At 38.7% G+C, this 17,608-nt stretch overlaps 1 long non-coding RNA gene across 2 annotated transcripts in view; it reads left to right on the top strand.

Moving 5' to 3' along the window:
• The window catches only part of LOC131412664 (uncharacterized), a 266,566-nt gene extending 249,369 nt beyond the window's left edge, over window positions 1–17,197 (top strand). For both annotated transcript variants that reach the window (XR_009221824.1, XR_009221825.1), the window contains one exon: window positions 17,044–17,197. This is a non-coding gene — a long non-coding RNA (uncharacterized LOC131412664). The remainder of the gene's footprint in view (window positions 1–17,043) is intronic.
• The last annotated feature ends 411 nt before the right edge of the window (window positions 17,198–17,608 follow it).

Genomic DNA, 17,608 nt, shown 5'->3' with positions numbered 1-17,608 from the left:
GCCAGTTATTTAGTATGTGCTGAATAAAAATAATTTCAGTGGAGTTGAATTGTGAAACAAATATAAAAATACATTTTTGATCTTCTCCGTGGCTGGGAATATGATGGCTATTATCATAATCAGCGTACCAGTATAGTTACAATTGAGAGGAATTTTTGTTTTGTTTTGTTTTGTTATAAGCCAAAGATTGTCTTAAGGATTTCAATTCTAGTAAATTCTGAATTCCATGCGTAACTCAGCAGCAAATTCTTAGAATCCCTGTACTTTTTTTCAGAATTTTTGCCTGTAGCCAAATCCTATTAAATATATTTCCATGTCTTGTTGTGCTTAAATAATGTGGCAGGACAGGGCCTTGACTTAGAAAATGACACCCTTCCTCCGAGGAGGCTTCTATCACAATCATCTCATACAGAAATCATATCTTGTATTTTGCCTCTGTGGAAATGGGCAATGTTGTCAAAAATTTATTTTTGCTGCAAGAAAATCTGATTCTTGGTTTATTGTGTCAAACAGCTGCTAGTACATAGTGCCAGGCAGGTGTCCAGTTGTGAGGTTCACAGAAATTAATTTAACCCTCAGGTATATTGTGAAACCAATTAGAATGGTCCCTACAGGTGTGGCAGTGAGTTAAGAACACTTTTCATCAGGGGGGTTCAGATGTTTTGATGATACCCAGAGTCCTATGAGGAATATTTTCAAAATATCATGACAAGTTATCATGTAAAGTATGTTTGTGACAGCTTGAAAACTACATATATATGTGAATAATGATCAAGGAAAATCATAATAGTACTTAGATGTATATCAGTTTACCGAATGCGGTGTGTGTTTTCTGGAGCAATCCAAACCATTTGACTAAAACTGAATTGGATGCTGCCAATCAAAAATAGCTCTCTTCCTCTTTCCTCATCTCCCTCTCTTAGCATTAATTCTACTGAGATAGGGTTGGATTGGATTAGTCTTGTGCATTGACTCCTTTGAAAGTAAAATATAAAATGAAATCTTGTGAACCTTTGCTCGGCCTCCTCTGGTGCTTGGTCCCTGGTCTGAGGAGTACTGAATTAAAGGGTCAGCACTGCCATCACTCTGGGTAATTCTGGAACCAGTGTAATCATAAATGCAATCACAAAACCTGGCATAGAAACGTCTTGGCTTTGCCCATTTATAAAATGCCCATCATGTGATGTATAATATGCATATTTCAATGTTTAGAATTATAGTAAATATAAAAATAAAATTTTAAAGTACCATATTGAGTTCTTACTCACCAAATAATAAGTCCAAAGAACTCTCCAGGGATCTTCAGAAATGCAGCTTGAGAAGCACCAAATCAAATAAAATTTCAAAGTTGCTTATCTCAAGGCTAAATGGGCCCTTTTTAGGATCTGGAGATTCTCATGTTAAGTGTGAAATTTTATTTCAGTTGATACAGGTTTATTAAGAGGCAATGTCATATGAAGCTTCAGAGCATAGGCTTTGGGGTCAGGAAGACTCAAGCTTGTGCTGTAGCTCTCTGTCCTTTGCTCTGGGAATGCTTTGGCCGCCATATCTCCTGTCAACTTCCCTTCTTAATATTTACTTAATCTATTTGTAATTCTCCATTAGAACTTAGCTGAAATACATTTCAAAATGAAGCCTTTCCTCAACTCATACTTAAGAACTGGTACTTGTTATATATACCTATATACTCTGTATTTAATAATAATGACCATAACAATGATACAATAACAATAATACAATAACAGCCAGTATTACTGAGCAGTTATTATGTACCAGGTGCTATAACAGGTGCTTTACCTGTGTTATCCTCATTTAAACTTCACAACACTCCTATGAGGTACGTACCACATTGTCCTGTTACAGATGAAGAAACTAGAAGAGTGCTGTTCAATAGAAGTATAATGCAAGCCACTCATATAGTTTCAAATTTTGTAGTATCCACATTAAAAAAGTAAAAAGAATTTAATTTAAATAATATTTTACACAATGCAATGGTTAAAGTAAAATGTAATCCTATAAAAACAATAAAGTTGAGTTTAATGGAAAAATATTTTACACTGCTTCCATTTTAAAATTTAAATTAAAATTAATTAAAATAAAAATTTAAAAATTCAGTACTTCAGTTGCAGTAGCCATAATTCAGGTGCTCAATAATCTCATTTTACTAGTGGCTACCATATTGGATAGTGCAAGCCTAGATGCTCATAACCTGCCATAGGTCAATCATACATTCTCTCAGTCAATATTTATTAAGTATCTGTTACAAGATAAGGTGGTGTTCTAATCTCTGGAGACATAGTAGTAAACAAAACACAAAATCACTGCTGTAGTGAAGCTTCTACTGTAGTAAGGATAAGAGAGACAATAAGCAAATAATTAACTAGGAAACTATTTCAGGTAGCGTTAAGTACTGTAAAGAACAACAAAACAGGAGGAGACATGGTGATGGACAGGGTACTGAGGCTAGCTCCTCAGGCTGTACACTGCCCAACTCCAAGGGCACAATTCACATTGACCATGATGTGAATGCCACTCCCCGGAGTTGTGCAAAGCAGCAGCCCTGAGGATGTGGGCTGAAATCTTATGTCGGGTAATCAGGGAAGGCCCCCAATAGTGGAAGATCATTTTAGTGAAGATATGACGGCAGTGAAGGAGCAAGCCATACAGTATCTGGAAGAGGCACTTTTCAGTCAGGGAGAATAGCCAATTCAAAAGCCCGAAGGCATGAAGAGTGCCTGACATGCTGGAGGAACAGTAAGGGAGCCAGAGTAGGAAGAACATATTGAACAAGGGGACGCGTAGTAGGAGATGACGTCAGAGCAGGAACCAGAAGCTGAATCAAGGTAGGGGCTTGCTGGCCACAAGGCTGGCTGTTATGCTCAGTAAGATGGGAACCGATGACTTTCTCATTCTCTCTCTCATTATTTAAAAAAGAATTAGCCTACCTACTTTATTGAGACTAGACTGAAGGGGGATGATAAGTTGCAGGAACCCAGTGAATCTACTGTTGCAATAATCAAGGTGAAAGATGATGGTTGTTCAGAATAGGGTCACAGCAGGAAAAATGGTGAGAATTGGACTCTGAATATATTTTGAAGGTAGAGCCGATAGGATATGCTGATGGATTAGACGTGGAGCTTGAAAAAAAGAGAAGAGTCGAAGATGACCCTAAATATTTTGGCCTGAGTCACTTGTAGAATGGAGTAGCCATTTTCTGACGTGGGAATATTTCAGAAAAATAGGGCTTTTATTCGGGGTGAGCACAAATCAAGACTTATTTCTTGGACATTTAAAGTTGGGAATGACTATTAAATGACCAAGTAGAATGTTGAGTCTGAAGTTAAAATGATCGATCAAGGTTTAAGATATAAACCCAAAAATTATCGGTGTGTAGAATGGTGTTTAAGGTCACAAGGCTGGTGGAAATCACCTAAAGGGCACGTATTGTTAGTGATGAGAAGAGACCAAGGGATGGAGCCTCCAGAACACTAACATTTAGAAATACGGATCGTGAGGAAAGACCAACGAAGGAGCGAGCGTGAAGGAGTAATGGGCAAGTCAGGAAAAAACCAAGCGAGTCCTATTCCAGAGGCCCGGTGATGTTAGTGTTTGTAGTAGGAGCTTTAAGGGTAGACTCGGGACTGGAACCTGGGGAATCTTATTCCAGCACCCACGCTTTACCCAGCTCTGCAATGGGGTTTCCCCCACTAGAATCTAAGACAGAGAAGAGGCCATGGTCTGTCTTCTTCGCAGTTGCATCCTGCTGCCCGCACAGTGCAGGGCGCTCAATACATATTTAACAAATAAATGAGCACTTATTCTATAGATCAGGAAACTGAGTCCCAAGAGGGTTGGCAATCAGTTAGTGACAAGTGGGATGAGGACTCAGTTGTATGGTTGCACAGATATTTTCCAGTATCACTGACTAGCCTGCATCTCTCCCAGTTTCTGTTGTCCAGCCAACAAGCATCCAAGTGAAGGCCTGTTTCTTAGGAAGCTCCGTGGCCAGTTCTAACTTTGTTGGCCCCGCACACATAACCCTGGTTTGTTTTCCAGATCTAAATTAGTCAATAGGAGAACAGTGATGAATTATATTATGCCTGTGGGCTGTGATATCCTATTCGAATGCCTTTTCCGTTCATTACGGTCACCATCCTCCTTTTTTTTTCCCTAAGCACACATTTAATAGATAAAGAAATATAATTTATCTTCCTATTTCTGTGCATGGTTTTCTACAGATGAATATGTTCCCCATAAAATTGATTTAAGACACTTACCAGACTTTAAATTGATTGCAAACTACCTGTAACTTCTATGGCTTTGTTTTCCTCTAGCAACTCTCTTAACTTAGTTAAATGGGCAAGTGTTCCTCCAGCTCTCTCTACATTGAAGGTGAGCTCCTTTAGACTTTCCTAAGGGCACAAGATGATCAAAATTTTTTTCTATTTTTATTTCGTGGAGGGGGTTTTCTACATTATAAAACTAACCCATACTCATTAAAGGAAATTTGAAACACACACAGACAGACAAACAGACAGACAGATACACACACACAGGAAAAAAAAAGACAGAAGGAAAAAGTCAATTCTATAATCCAATGATTAAACCATTAAAAATTCTTGGTATATTTCCTTGCAGGTTGTATTTCTGTAAATGAGTGAATGAGTGTGTGTGTATGTGTGTGTGTTTGAGTGTGCACACATATTTTTTGTGAGTCATGCTTTTTCACTTAAAAAGCATACATATTTCATTTCACTATGTAGCATTCTTAAATATTGCTTTAATAGCTAACTACTATTCTGTAATGAAAATGTTGTTCTCTCTCCCACAGACAGGCCTTTGTTTCCAATTATCCTGTCATAAATAACACTGCACTGAACATTTTTGTTCATAATATAGATTCTCTGTTTAGAGTGATTTCTAAATAACTCCCAAAAGTAGAATCATTCATTTAGTCAAAAATTACAAATGATTATCAGCTAATACATTGTTCATGCATTTTACAAAAATATTGTACCATTTTAAACTTCTACTTATAATGTGTGCAAAAATTGATTTCTCTCCTCACTAGCACTGATTATCAAGCAGTTGTCCCTTTTTATTTAAACTATGCTAATTTAATAGGTCTAAAGAGCCACCATATTTTATTAATTAACATGTATTTGCTTCTAAACTTGAATATTTCCATATACCTATTGATTCATTGTATTAATTATTTTATTTATGTCCTTCCCTCATTTATCTACTAGGGTTTCAATATAGTCTTCTTATCAATTTGCTTAGCTTTTTATAGAATAAACATATTGCATTTGTCAAATATTTCTATACAAATATGTTTTTCCAGAATGTTGTTTGTGTTTCCATGTTTTTTATGGAATGTATTTTAATATAAATTTGAGAAGGTCAGTACCCTCTAAAATAAAAATAAATGTTTATGGTAGAAATTTTAGGAAATGCAAATAAACAAGAAGAAAATAAATTTCTCCCACACACTTATGATAATTAGTTACAACATTTGAGGCATTTTCTTTCATCTTTTTCTTGAACATTTAAGCACATTTTACAAAAATAGTCTCATATTGTACGTGCTGCTGTCCTGTTTTTTTTCACTTAAAATGTTAAGGGTTTATTTTAATGGTATTAAATATTCTTCTTCATTATCATTTTAATGGCTTCATAATATGAATAGATAAAATTTATTTATCCAAACCACTGTTGTTGAATCTCCTTATTTCTAATATTTCACTGTTATAAAGATGCATAGACATCTTTATGGCTGAATCTTTGGACATATCCATAATTATTTATTTAGAATTTCTAAAAGTGGTTCATAGGTTTAACCAAATTTTAAGGCTTTTATTATATATTTCCAAATTACCCTTCAAACCTGTGTCTTACGTTTATGGCATGGGATTTATCTTTGGCTTAAAGTTGTAAATGTTTACATAGTACTTGAAATAATTTAAAAGAAGCAATTTACCTAGCTATGCATGTGTTGGAAAGGAAAGATAAATATGTCTCCAATGTGGCAGGAGCCTAAATTTCCAGAGCAGATAGTTCACAGTTTATAAGTCTTAGAGTTAGTTAAATACATATATATATGGCTTCTTTACAAAATATACTAGAGAAAATTTAGTTTACAAAAAATCAACACTTGGCTTTGTCTACATCAACTTGTCTTTGCTCCCACAAAGCCGTATTTTCCAGATCGACTGAAGATGTGGAAGTGGTGGCCATTTGGTAGTGGTGGAGTGGAAACGTGGAGTCAGAGCTTGAAGGCAGTCAGCAGCGGCCACCCCTCCCTCCCCCACCACAGTGTGGCCAGGGGCTCGGTGAGGGGTCCCAGCTGGCTCTGCTGTGGTGGCCTTGAAGGAGTCTGAGCCTCTGGTCCAGAGGTGGGGGTCAGCTGGACCAACGTCCAGCGTCGCCTCCCCGCTCACCTGCTGTGGGACTCGGGCAGGTTCCTGACCTCGGAGCCTCGTTTTGCTCAGCTGCAAGGCGGAGATAACAAGCCTCCCTCGGAAGGTTCCGTGGGGATGGAGTGGCTGGCCCGCTGATGGGGTCCAGGATCTACCAAATGCTTCCATGTGCTGATCCCTTGCTGACATCCATTCTTTCATTTAATCCCAAAGCAGCCTCATTTTGTGGAAGAGGCAATCGAGCTTCAGAATGGTGGAGGGCTTGTTCTAGTCCTCAGAGCAGAGATTGCAGAAAGGATCTCTATTTCACTCCAAAGGAGTATGGTTCTCACTACTCCATATTGTCTCCTCTTGGACTCTAAGACCTCAGCGTGAATTTTACTTCTACTCCCTCCTATCCTATCTACTTCTGCTTGCATTGATATTAATGTGGAAAACTGACCTTTGAGAATTGAGCACAAGTTCTGGTTGCAGCCTTTGGTCTCTCCAGCTCCTGTTTATTTTAATTAGCCATTTTAAAATTGTGCGTAGCGCCCTACAGAGAAGAATTTCATATTAAGGAGGATTAATCATGTGCATACTACAAAATAATATAAATTAACCCCAGTAGTGGCTGTTTATATAGCCTAAGATATATCTTAATATTCCTTTTATTCAACATTGAACAATGAGTTGTGGTTTTTTAAATCATATGGTAGAAAATATTGGGAGGGAAAGATATGCAACTCTCATTACCATAAATAATTTAAAATATGTAATTAACAAAGGGTTTTATACAGTGTAGTGGGGAAAAAATGAGTCATAAATGTTTCGGCTACTGATGTTTCGTAGAAAAACTTGATGATCTGAGGTCAGAAGTCCTTTGAATTGCATCTTGACCTCTTACTACTGTGTGACTTTGGACTAGTCTCTTCTTATCTCTGAGCCTCTGTATATATACCTTTAAGATATAATGATATTTTCTTCAAGTGCTGAAGAGGGTTGAATTCAGTACCAAACATAGTAGTCCAAATTGCAAAGTGATTTTGAAATATTGGCAGAGGAAAAACAGAAAGAAGTTGGAATGTCAATATAACAGTCAAGGATGAACATCAAATGATTTTTCCCCCAGCCTTGCATTTCCTGTAGATTATTTGTAGACATACCATATCCTTTGACTCTTGAGTGCAATCACACTGAGCGCGTCCTTCCTTCTTGACTGCATTATGCCCTTTCCCGTCTGGACTGCACTAGTCTCTTTCCCAACTATAAAATTCAGCTCGAGAGTCCCTCCCTTAGGAAGCCATCTCTGTCTCTCTGCCCTAGGTCTACCAACGGAGGTTAAATGTTCCTGCTAACATTAAATGCACTCTGTTAAATGTTACTTTACAGAGTACAGTTAAATATACTCTGCTTCCATAATATTTTGTACATGATTCTAGAGAGTGGTTTCTCATTTCCATATATGTGTGTGTACCAAACTAATGAGTGATGTAACAATCTCTGGACAGAGCTTTTTTAGCCAATAGATCTGTTTTGCTTTAAATCAAAAAAGTCAGGACAGGGAGAGCACTAAAAGAAAAAAAAAAAAACCCTTAAGATGCCAGGAATCTCTCTGACTTCCTTCTAGGAGTCTAGCTCTCAGGCTATGGCAGTTGAGAGAGACTAGATGTTCTCCAAGCCTCAGGATATTTAATCTTTGCAGTCACCCTTAAGCCCCCTCATTCCTTCCGTTCCTGAGGGTAAAATTCACCAGGGCCTTTTCTTTCATCACTACCCTCCACCAGAAGCCTACTGTACAGTCCTCTAGTGAGTTCAGAGACAAACCAGGGGCCACACAAAAGAGATTTTAAGACCTTGTATGTGAAACCGTGACCTTGAAAAGTTGCAGCATTTTCTCTCAGGGGATAATTCTAGAGAGAGGTTCACTATAGATGGTGCCAAAGCAGGGGTAGACGGTCAGAAAAGTCATGCAAATAGGGATTATCCCCATTTTACAGTTAAGGAAACTGAGGCTCAGTGAGGTTCAGTACCATGGACAAGGTTTCACAGGGCAAGTCAAGATATAACTGCAGCTCCTTCTGGCCCCAAAGCTCCTGTCTTTTCCACTGCACCACAGTGCCTCCCACCTGCCCCAGCAGCAACCTGCCTCCCTGCCTTCACTGATGCCTCTGCATTCAATCTCCCCTGACAGGGGCACCGTTAGACAGAGTGAGACAATTTCTTTACCTGCACCTGTTTTTTGCCCAGACTATCCAAACCAAAAGTCTCATCCTGGGGAAGGATTTGTTTCCAAGTTTCTTATTCCGTACAAATTCACCATCATTTCTTATTATTTCTTTACTTGAGTTGAATTGTTTGTCTGTATGGTACTTTTTGAAAATTTCACAGCACTTCCAGTCAACTTTCCCAGGAAGCCAACATTGAGACAGATTTGCATGTAGGAAATTTACTGGGGAGTAAAGAATCAGGATTGGTCAGAGGGGGAGGAGCTAAACAATGATGCAGTCACAGCAAAGGCCTCAGCCAATTCCATGGGAAGCTCTGAAGCTGGGATGGCCCTGCAGAGTGGTTCCAAACGGAAGCAAGGACCAGGCTTTTATATCCGCCCCCTCACTGCTGGTCATTGGATGGGGATTGTCCCCAGGAAGGGGCTGTTCTCCTGGGGGAGGAGGTGATGTTCACCCAAAGGCAATAGGCAAAGCAGATACTCAGCTACAGGCTGTTAGAGGTCAACACTACCAGTCTTCAGGGAGTGCGTGCTTCAGTCCTAAAGGGGGAAGCAGTGCACACATCATATCCTTTGATGTCTGGGAGCGGTCACCGGAGCTGGGCTCTCCATCTCTACTGCACTATTCCTTTTGCCATCTGTACTTGTGTGAATGATGTACGAAAGGGGCACCACATAGGGCCTGCCACCCGTGGTATCTCTCAAGAGTCCAGCGAGCTGCTAGGCACTGAGCAACCTGGCCTGGAGTCCCAAGAAGAGGCTGAACAATCAAACACAGTTTGGTGGAAAAGCCTTTGTCTATGGAGTAGGAAACCTAGTTTTGCTGTTCTCTGTGTGGATTTAGCCACATTTTATTTGTTCTCTGAGCTTATGTTTCTTGGGGTTGATCTGAGAATGTCCTTAGCATAGTTTTTGGTATATAATAGGTCCTCAATGAATGCAAGCTCTGTCCTCTTTTCCCTTCATTTATAAGGAGAAGTTTGGGTTAGATGTTACATCTAAGATCTCTCCAATTTCTTATATCCATACCAGAATGTCATAATGGGTTCTCAGATTTCATTTCATTTTCATTGTGTGTTATTTGTTGACTAAGTTCATAAAAACCCAGGTTTGGTTTTCATCTGATTCCTATAATCATGAACTATCATAGCTGGAATAAACCTCAGAAATACTTCAACCCCCTTATTGTACTCTCAAGTAAACAAGCTCATTGGTTGGGGTGGGGAGGACTGTGACTTGTTCAAGGTCACGTGTTAAGTAGTGACAGAGTAGAGAACACCATCTACATTCTCTGGCCCATCCCAAGGCTCACCACCTACCCCCTCCTCAACCTCCAGCTGCCACTGGTACATTCCAGCCAGCAAAGCAGCATGATTTGCCTTTGTTGTGTTAACATTATTCTAGCATGTAATGTCTGTGTTTAAGTCAATGACCTGAGAAATACTTTTATTTCCAGTGATGCACTTATTTTGCAGGGTTTATTAATTTTATTTATGTATTTGATCTCTCAAATGAAATAATAAACTAATTAGTGGGAAAATTTACTGGTGTGCTCCACTAAGGGTGTTTTACAGCCTCCGTGCAAGCTTGTCTAACTGTGGTGTCAGCAGATCCTCTTTCTGCCCTGCTGCCCTTAATTTCAGCCATCAGACACACAGGCAGGCAGCCATATGCTGGGTACTGGTGTCTCCAGGGGGCATCCAGAGATGTCAGGTCTTAGGGCAAATGAACCTTTTACCCAGGAGCCTGCCCAGAATTCATTCAAGAGACAGCCTGCTTCATTTAGCTTAAAGAGGTGGGCTTGAGGCTCCCAGAGACCAGAACTGGGCTAGTGTGTTACCTGAAGTACCCAGAACGAGAATTTCCAGAGAAAGAGGGAAAGCTATGTGTATAGAAATGCTGAAAGTCACAGCTGAAGAGACCCATAATCCATCAAGACCAAGAGCAAAGCAAGGAGCAGGACAGGGAGATTGGTATAAAGACAGTGGACACAGGAACATTGCAAGATGCAGAAGCAAAAGTGGGAGAGATGCTAGAAGACCCAGAGGAATTGGAGCAAATGGGGCAATAGTGCCAAAGTTGTTTTTGTTTTTTCAAACTGGCTTTGAAGTGAAGTACATTGGCTTCCCTTTAAGGTCGCCCCCATCTGTGCTTTTCTAACAGCCAGTACTTATCTCTACTATAGAATTAATCATAGTCTGTAGTCATTGTTTACTTGTCTGTCCTCAGTTGGCTGTGAGCATCATTAATATCACCAGGGCCTAGAACTGTGTCTGGATATAAGAGGGCTCAATAAACATTTGTTGAATGAAAGAATGGATGGATGGATGGATGAGTGGATGGATGGATGGATAAATGAATAAGTGAATCAGTCTGTCAAAGCTACTGGGGGTCTAAGACCCGAGAACCCGAGATGTTATATTCATCTGCTGTCTTTGATGTAATAAACAGAACCCAACCAGAGATGACTTTTTCCAATTATCTATATTTATTATGGAATTACTCAATATAGCAAAGAAGTATCCAACATAAAAGTATTTAACCTCTCTTGACTAAACCTTCTCTCTTATTAATACTTACTAACACTCCACAGGTAAAAGGTCACAGTACCCTAACTTTGAGGTGGTGCCTCTGCTGACCCACTAGTTGCCTTGTAGGTATGGATGCTGTCACTGTCCTGGCTGCAGCTAAACCGTCACTGTGGATTGGATCTGGCATGAGGGTTCTTGTCAGAACAAGTTCCAGACCTCTGGCCAGAGACTGGCTGGAACATTAGGAAAGAGGAGGGTCAACAGGCCCCTGCAGTGGGAGCTGTACAGGCTTGGGACACTGGCACTCTGTAGTGGGGGCTTCCCTACTGTGATTGGTTCCCCTAGGAGTGTTATCTTTCCTATGATTGGATGTATGCAAATTAGCAAACCCTAATGTGTTGATCCTAGATATAATTAGTATAAACGCCAGCTCTGCTACTCCCATCCCATTGGCTGTAGAGTTTTGAGGGATATACAAATAAGGTAACCCTAACATGTTGCTGTTTACATGTGGTGGCTCTCATTGGGACACAGGTAGTCCTCGTGTGTTGGTGATGATAAAGTGCTGGCGCCAGAACTGGGACTTCTGTTCCTAATTCATATATTTACCCTCTATATGCTCAGATAGGAACAGGCCCCAGATACCAGGACATGAACATGTCTTGGAGATCTTTGGCCAATACCTAGAATTATTTTTATAACAATTCTAATTATAAGGCCTGCCATGATTACCACATACCAGTCACTATAGTAAGGTCTTTCCATGTAGTACTTAGTAGTCACAAGAAGCCTGCAACTAGGTATTATTACCCCCTCTTAAAGTGAGGAAACTGAAGTTCAGAAAGGTGACATAACTTGTCCAGAGTCATACAGAGCCCATTGTGTTAATAAGAAACTATACTAAATTTCATCAGATTAGTAGTGATAACTGCCAAGGATGTGAAAACTGGGGTAAAACAAACAACCTTTAAAAAGCTTGTTCGTTGGCTTTTTACTCTATCAATTGGGGAAGGTAGCAAAGATAGTGTTTATTCCATTTTAACCATATAACACCTGCAGACAGCTTGTAAAATATTGGTGTTTGGGGGGAGCCGTGTTTGAGAACTCTGAGCTTATTCCTAGGCCTCCAGAAGCAGAAACTTTTCCAGGCTTCCACACTGTCCAGCTGACAAACTGCAGTCTCATTCTGATCCGAGACCTGTGTCATGAGTCAGGCCACAGGAAAGGACCAGACAGAGTGCATGTGTTCCTAGACCCCTCCTTCTAGCTGACTAAAATACACCATCCCATGTGGTCGCAGCCTGGCAAGGACAGGACAATCCCTCAGGGATAGAGCTTCTTCACCCAAAGTTTAAACTATTGCTGGATTCCAAGCAAGGGCATTTTTAATTTTTCTGTGAACTCTAAATGTCTGGTGTGTATTTAAAAGAAGTTGAGTCCTGTCCCATTAGATTTTTCAGTTTATGTGTCATGTCAGGTGCTGGCATGTGCTGGATCCTTTCTTCCTGCTTCATGTTTCTCCGTGGCACTTATCATCATCTGGCGTACTCTGTGTTTATCACTTATTTGCTCAGTGTCTGTCTCCATCCCCTGGAATGTAAGCTCCATGATGGCAGGAATATCTGTTTCATTTGTTATTAAATCCCCAGTGACCAAACCAGCATTTGGCACAGTTAGGCTCTCCACAAATATTTATGAATAATGATGAATGGATGGATGGATGGATGGAGGTGTACATATGGATATATGGATGGATGATGGGCAAATGAACAGATAGATAGGCCCTACTAACTGTGAAAATTTAAGATAAAATTGTCGTAATTAAGATAGTATGGGTATTTGCACACAGGAATAGAAAACTAGACCAATGGAATAAAATCTAGAGCCCAAAAACAGATGATACTGATTGGAAACTTTGTACGTGATAGATACATCATTACAAATCCATGCAGAAATCATAGACTAAATGGACTATAGATGGTACAAGGACAATGCATATCTACACAGAAAATTTATTGAATCCTACCTGACATCATATAAAGCCTATCAATTCCAAGTGGATTAAATGCAAAAGGCAGAACTTGCAAAACTTTCGAAAGAACTGTAGGAGAATGTCTTTATGACCCAGGGGCGGGAAAGGATTTATTGAATAAAACAAAAAAAAGCACATGCCTTAAGGGAAGGACTAATATATTTTATTACATTAAAATTTAAAAAGTTTTATATGTCACCATAAACAAAATAAAAAGACCAATTTTGGACTAGGAAAAATAGTTGCAACATATATAACTGCAAAAGAGTTGTATCTAAAGCATACAAATTAGTATAGAACATAATTCTAACAAATCCCTGTGGACCACTACATATCTTGATCAAATATTACCATTGTACCGTTTTGCTATTTCTTCCCATGGCTTGTGCCCACACCAATTTTAGGACTTTGCTAAATGTCACCTTCCTTGTAAGGTCTTTCCTAACTACCCTATTTAAAATTGAACTTCCACCGCAGCACTCTTCATTAGCCTTCTGTGCGGCTAGGCTTTCCGTGACACATATGATCATCTGACACACTAGGTGTTTTACTTTCTTATTTTCTTAGTGTGTGTTGTCTCCTTCCTGTAACAACTCAGTAGAAAAGTGGGCATATAAAAAGCAGAAGAAACCTAACATAAAAATGTATAATAAAACAATGTTTGATCTTACTAGTAATTAGAGAAATGCATGCTAAAATACAAGATATTTTATCTCCATCAGATTGGAAAAATTTTAAAGTCTGATAATGCCAAATGTTGGTAATGATATGAACTAATGCTGAATTAGTATGAATTGCTACTGCCACTTTGTAGAGCAATTTGTTACATTTAATAACTTTGAAGATGTGTATACTCTACGGCCCGGCAAGTCCATAGAGAAATCTCACACATACGTGCCCAAGGAGTAGAACAATGTCCATTGAAGCATTATTTGTATTCTTACAATTTGGAAACAGCCCAAATGTCCATCAATATGAATGCTTACGTCAGAATATAAACGTATGGTAAAATAGTATCTAAATGTTAAAATGAAAGAATTGAAACTAATTCTATCAAAGTGGCAAAATCTTTAAAACATATTTAACAAAATAAGTAGGCCTCAGATGGATGCCTGCAGTGGGATACCATTTAAACAAAGTTTTAAAACATGCAAAACAGTGCTATATATTGTTTATGGATGCAATTTTGTATTAGAAGCAGAAAAACACACATGAAAATTTAGGAGACTAGTTACCTTTGTAGAATTAGAAAAGAACTCAAGGAATTAGGAATTAATTGCTTATATCTATAATGTTTTATTTTAAAAAGAAAAGATCTGAGGCAAGTATGACAGAATAATAATATCTGACCAGGCTGGGTGGTAGTACATAGATTTTGGTTACAATTATGTCTATACTCAACTTCACGCTTGAAGTATTTAACAAGAAAAGAAATAGGAGGGTACTTAAGTGTAACTACCAGGGAATAAACTTCAAGCCACAGCATGTCAAATAAAGTGGTGTAACTAGCAAAACTGTACACTAAATGTTGTTGGGAGTCAAAGACTTGGGGCAAACCCAGAGTTGCTGCCTTCTTTTCAGAACAGTCGATGAGAATAGGCTCTGGAACCAGACATTCTGGCTTTAAATCTTGACTCAGACACTTAATAACTGTTTAAAATTGGGCATCAGTTTCCTCATCTTTAAAGTGGAAAAATAACAGAGAATAGAAAAACAATAGAGAAAATCAACAAAACCAAGAGTTGGTTCTACAAAAAGATGAACGAAATTTACAACCTTTAGCTAGATTGGTTAAGCAAAAGAGAGAAGACTCAACTAAAATCAGAAATGAAAGAAGGGACATTGCTACCGATATTACAGAAATAAAAAGGATTATAAAGTGGAAAAATAGTACCTCCTTATAGCAAATATTATGAGGATGAAATGATATAATATCTGTACAGAGCTTAGCATACTTCGTGGCACATAATAAAAAGCAGACTGGTGTATGTTTAAGAGCTCCAGGTCTTGATATAAACAGGCATGAGCTGGAAGCCTGTTTTGAATGCCATGCTTTCTCTCATTTTATTTGTTTTTTGCAATAACTCTATCAGGTTGGCGTTATTATTATCCCATTTTATATGTAAGAAAACTGAGCCTTAGAGAGGTGACATAACTAGCCCAAGATTACCCAGCTCTTGAAAGACAAGAGATGGGATTCAAACTAGATCTACCACCAGAGAACTATACCTGTAAATTAATATTCTGGCTATACTTCACCAGTTTTAGAATAAACTAAATTGAATTGGTATAAAACATTACACTAATCTATCTGTAAGCTTTTTTTTTCCTTGAGTAAAGAGTCAACCAGCTATTGCTGACTAAAACTAATAACAAGTATCTACTCAGTTTTTGTATGTGTAACTCCAAACATGTAAAATCATTTGGTTTCTGTAATGGGATATTGTTACTAGATAAATATTCCCGCCTTAAACAGATTCTTGGTCTTGGAATACATTGGAAGATCAGTAGGCTGTGATATTCCATTATGTTGAGTTTTTTCTTTTTTTTTTTTTTTTCTCAGTTTCACTGTCTTCTCTGAAAAATTGCTCTCTCTGCTTTCCATCTTTTTCTATCTTCTGTGAATCCAAATGGAACTTAACTTTCATTGTCGCTGATTATTTTGAATGAACAATTTTCTTAATGCAATTTTTGTCAAGTCAGTTCCATTTATTGTCTTTTATTCATTTCTTCACTCACTCATTCCTTCTTTTATGCAGCAAATGTTGGTTGAGTGACGACTATGAGCTCATCTCTGGGCTAGGTTCACAGAAAGCAAGGGTTAAAAAGGCGTGATAACTTCCTCAGGAGCTCACAACTAGAGGGAGGTGGAGATGGAGACGGACAATTCCAGCACAGTGTTACCTTCAGAATGGAGTTATTGCTGGGGGAGCATGGAACACGGAGTCCCCAGTCAAAGAGGGGGCTGTGTGGGAATTGGCCCAGAAATGGTGACGTGGCGGTTGAACTTCTGTTTGTGTGTTTATTTTCTGTGTAGAAAAATAATGCATGATCTTTGTGGAAAATTTGGAAAGCATAAAGAAACAACAGAAAAAACTTACAATCATACTACAAAGAGATAACTACTGTTAACAGTTGGCATGGCTTTTAAGACCAAATTCTACATGGATGAACTCAAACTTTATAAATAATTTTGTTATATTACACATATTTTCCCATATCCTGAAAATTTTTAAGGTTATTTTTATATGTGCATAATATTATTCTATGTAGCAATACTAACTTTCACTTGATCATTCTTCTATTGGTTGTTTCCCTCTTACAAATAACATTGTGTTGACAATCTGTGCATCAATAATGGCCTGCGTTCATGATTGTTCCCTTGAGAAGGAATCCTGAAGGTGAATTACAGATTGAAGGGTATGATCCCTTTTAAGACTCTTGACATTTGCTCCAGTGTCCTCTTCTTTACTGATCTCAAGGCAAGAGCTCAAGCCTTTAAGAGAGTCAGACGAATTACGAATATGGGGAAGTTCTTTGAAAATTCTTACACGCTTCCGTGTATGTGAGTGTGTGCACACGTGTCCCAGGAAGAGACACCCACAAACACACAAACATATCCTGAGTCCCTCCTACCTAAGAAGTATTGTGCACCACTTCTTGCCCAGTGCTTACAATGAGCTGTATCTGTTGATTTTTTTGTTGGTGGTGTTTTGTTTAATCCATATCTGTATTTCCAGTGCCTGGTGTATAGTAGGAACTTAGTAAATGTTTCTTGAATGAAAGAGAGGGAAGAAAAACAAGACCATTAAACAATTACTTTTTTTAATACTGTGTTTTATTTGTTTTCAGCATTCAGCAAGACATGGTGGTGAACCTGGCTCTAAGTCTTCATGATTGAGGGACTCGCACAACACAGAGGTAAATATTTGAGGCTGGTTAGCTTGCTGGTATGAGGCAAATCTTTCTTTCTGGGAAAATCACTCACAAATGTCTCTCCGTCCTCTTGAAGTGATGGCTTTTGTGCCTGGTGTTCCTTCTTAAAACACCCTAAAGGGTTCATGGAGCCTTTGGGAAATGGTGCTTAGCGTGGCTTTTCTCTGGTCTACTTTGTGTTTGTAGTTAGAGAAAGAGAATATTGATTCTCTTTCTTCTTTTCTTTAGCACTTAATAAATGTCATTAGGAGCCTTAAGTTTTCCCGCCCAGATTTTAGCCTCTCCTAATAGGTTGTCTCAGATTGGTTTGATTTTAAACACAACTATGTTAGCTCTCCCTTCTCAAATGCCCCTGTTTCAGTGTATTTACCAACAGAAGGAACCATTCTCAGTTGTGGAAACTCAAGTCAAGTCTTGCCGTGTGTGAGATAAATTTTTCTACATAGGAAACAGGCTTAGAGATTTACGAGCTTAAGGGGCA

The sequence above is a fragment of the Diceros bicornis genome, chromosome 13 (genome assembly GCF_020826845.1).
Source record: "Diceros bicornis minor isolate mBicDic1 chromosome 13, mDicBic1.mat.cur, whole genome shotgun sequence".
Taxonomy (NCBI): domain Eukaryota; kingdom Metazoa; phylum Chordata; class Mammalia; order Perissodactyla; family Rhinocerotidae; genus Diceros; species Diceros bicornis.
This window is presented reverse-complemented; position numbering and strand designations above follow the sequence as displayed.